General features: G+C 36.5%; 1 pseudogene; it reads right to left on the reverse strand.

The window, feature by feature from the left end:
- Positions 1-2,462: 2,462 nt before the first annotated feature.
- On the reverse strand, positions 2,463-2,962 carry LOC144336193 (peptidyl-prolyl cis-trans isomerase A pseudogene; annotated as a pseudogene).
- Positions 2,963-3,941: the final 979 nt, after the last annotated feature.

Consider the following 3,941-nt stretch of genomic DNA (forward strand, 5'->3'; position numbering starts at 1 on the left):
GTCCCTTTTTATAAGCAAGCTGAATTGGTGTGCACCCAGCGCTAGGGTTCATTCTAAGTGAAAATTGAAAAAAATGCCTCATCATCCACTTGCCTCAAGGACACAGTTAACTGACACAAAAATATGTTGATGTTTGCCTAACCATTTTAGTTTTAACACAATACTTAACATTACATATGCATACAGGGTACTATATTTGATAGAAAAATAACTGTGATTTTTCAATCATTAGCATGAAAACAGTAGACTAAAACATAGGCATATTATGTAAATAAAGAAGTAAGAAGGAAAAATGTCTTGACTCAAATTTGCAAACTTCTGTATATTTTTGTGGGCCTAAAGATTGAGAGATTGTTTAGCACTACTATTGAATTTCAGAATAATTTTGCATATACTGAAACTCTAGACTGCTCCTAATTTTTCTGAAGCTTTAGTTTAGATTTCCAATTCCTACTGTTTCAATAGCTATCTAGAGATTATTGTGTTAAGAATCAGATATTGGGAAGTCACATTTGTTTTAAATACGTATTTTCTTCTGTATGGTTTTCAGAGTGATTTTCTTCTGTGCCTGGAGGGGAGTGAAAATCCGTCATTTCTCTAACAGGAAGCCCAGAGAAATACCCAGCTTAGATATATGGTCATGTGCAGTTTCCTGTTACATTCCAGGAATTGTTCTTGGGTATAAACAGTCATCTTCCAGGGGGCAGGTCATGGCTGCATCTGCCTTGTCTATCACTCTATATTTGTAGAATATATGAAGTATCTAGCTAAGAGTTGTTAATTCTGATATAGCACCAAGTCTCAATTTATTGAATGTGTCAAACTTTTGCCAAGCTCAGTTTAGTAAGCACAACTTTTAGGCAAACAGAATGTCATTATTGATTGGATTCCATGCATCATTTCCCCAAAATAAAGCATCCTTGAGTTGATTGATTTTACACGTTGAAAAGCATGTTTTAATGGGGAATTTCCACAAAACTGTGTTAAGCTTTCCAGTATCTGCAAAATGTAAACAAAATAAATAAGACCTGTCTATAAAAATGTCTACAACATAATCAGAATACAAGAATATTTGATTTGAGAGATATTGAAAAATAAAACACACTTTTCTGAATAATACATGTTATATTAGTTATGAGTTAGGATTTTACTTCATAGAGACATAGAATCCATACTCAGTGACTAGATAGAAATGTGGATAGGACATGAAGGATTAATCCCAAAGTTGATTGAAGGTATAAACTGTGTTACATAGCCAAACACTTGGCTGTGTAAATGTAAATTAAATAAAGTTGTCATCTTAGTTCCTCAGACTCACCAGCTACATTTCCAGTGCATATGGTTAGTGGCTATCATATTATACAGTCTAGATATAGTACGTTTCCATCATCACACAAAGTTCTATTGGACAGCAATGGTGTTCAGAATATAACACACAAAGAAATAGTTTTAAAACTAAGATTGTTGTTCTTAGAAAAAAAGGAATGAGCATATGAAATGAGCATACAACATATGAAAAATTTTATGCTGTTTCTATATAGTTTCAAAAAATGTTTTCAGTGTCTCAATGTTTTAACTAAATTGGTAAGACCCTTTAAATATCATTACATAGCACAGAAGGGCAAATACAAATGGTCTGTTAAACGTATAATTTGGGGGATACTTAAGGAAAAGAATAACAAATTAGTTACTCAGAAGAACAGTATTTTCAGAATGAAAAATGAAATTACAACAAACTGCAAAATTTTAAAAAACTGACAACTATCACAAACATCAAAAATTCAAAAAATATTTCTATTGTCTGTGTAGTATACCTTTACATGTTCCATATTTTACCTCATCATATGACAATGGTTCTGTGTAACTTTATAGAGAAAGAATAGAGAGACAATTCAATCTTCCTTCTAGGATGGTCAATTGAATTTTTAAAAAATGAATTTAGGATGCTCAAAAACGTGACTTCACACAGACATGTGCTTTTTTAGAACCCACAGGTTTGTGCCCTATAAAAACACATTCTGATCAATTCTCCATTGTATAATTCCCCCAACAATAAAAAAAATATATGATACACTGATCATTGTATATGCTACATTATCAAATATTCCCAATAAGGGATATTTTCCATTTTGATTAGGTGTTGGATTAGGTGTTGATGAGAACCAATTCTCTGCTTATAATTTTATGAGTCTGACAAATAGAAAAATCTTTCATAGATCAGCTTCTGGATCGGAACACTTCAACCCTCATTGTTTTTTGTTATTTAGCTTTTATTTCATAATCATAAATTTAACTCTGCAATCCAGCTAGGCATGGAAAGGAACAAGGAAAACATGGAACCCAAAGGGAACTGCAGCTAGAGCACAAAGATTCTAGGATACTGCGAGCAAAAGAGGTGGAGGACTGTTCTTCTGAACTACGGAAGGAATGGTCTGGTGGTTAAGATAAAATACAGGTCAAATTTATTCGAGTTGTCCACTGTCAGCAATGGTGATCTTCTTGCTGGTCTTGCCATTCCCAGACCTAAAGTGCACCATGGCCTCCACAATATTCATGCCTTCTTTCATCTTGCCAGAGACCACATGCGTGCCATCCAATCACTCAGTCTTGGCAGTGCAGATGACATACTGGGAACCATTTGTGTTGGATCCAGCATTTGCCATGGACAAGGTGCCAGGACCTATATGCTTTAGGATGAAGTTCTTGTCATCAAATTTCTCCCCGTAGATGGACTTGCCACCAGAGTGCCATTATGGCATAAGAAGTCACCACCCTGACACATAAACCCTGGATTAATTCTGTGAAAGCAGGAACCCTTATAACCAAATCCTTTTTCTCCAGTGCTCACAGCATGAAAGTTTTCTGCTGCCTTTGGAAACTTGTCTGCAAACAGCTCGAAGGAGACACGATCCAAGGGCTCGCTGTTGACGGCGACGTCGAAGAACACAGTGGGGTTGACCATGACTGATAGTACAGGGCTCACAGCAGAAGTGGCATCTGCAAAGCCTTCAACACTTATTTGTTCCCACTTCCCATGTAAGTCCAGTGGCAAGTGTCACAGGACAAGCTTATTTGATTTTACAATATCTGGTCCTACATCTTTATTTCATGACACTAGGTAAGTCACCAGTGGGTACCAAGTAGTAATACTCCTGGAAACAATTCCTGTCATGGGATAACTAGCAACAACTGAACTACACATAGAAGTGAGTCTGTGAACTATAAAAATATGTCCACCATCCACCACACCAAAATACATGCATTCAACATTTGACTTCCCTTTAGCAGATCCACAAATGCCCATGACCATTCTCCTGCTATCTAGCACCAAGGGAAAGCATGATAACAGTAAGTATGGATGAGTGATAGTAATCCAACTAAGCACAATTAAAATATCTTAATTTTGCAAATGTTATGAAAATATACATCCATGTAACAGAATGCTGGGATCCCTCCCAAGGCCCCCTGCAAGTGAGAAGCTGAGAAGCTAGACTCCATTGGTAAATCTAGCTCTGATAAAGGATGCATTCCTTACCAGCACCAAGAATTGAGGAATAGAGTTTGAAATATAAGGATTCTAATTAAATAGGAGATAGCTTTCCTGTCAGCATTGCTGAATGTTGACACTATAATGGAATAGATAAAGAGTTACAAGTTCAATATTCTAGAAGCTGTTTACGTTTTAGTTCTTTTGCCCTTGTTTAAAAGGCAGAACCTGCTCAACTTGTGATAAGGTTACATCCTGATAAATCTATCATAAGTTGAACATATCCTAAATCAAAAATGCATTTAAAGCCGGGCATAGTGGCTCGCACCTGTAATCCTAGCACTTTGGGAAGCTGAGGCGGGTGGATCACCTGAGGGCAGGAGTTCAAGACCAGCCTGGCCAAAATGGTGAAACCCCATCTCTACTGAAAATCCAAAAAATTAGACAGACCTGG

Source organism: Macaca mulatta, chromosome 17 (genome assembly GCF_049350105.2).
Source record: "Macaca mulatta isolate MMU2019108-1 chromosome 17, T2T-MMU8v2.0, whole genome shotgun sequence".
Classification (NCBI taxonomy): Eukaryota; Metazoa; Chordata; class Mammalia; order Primates; family Cercopithecidae; genus Macaca; species Macaca mulatta.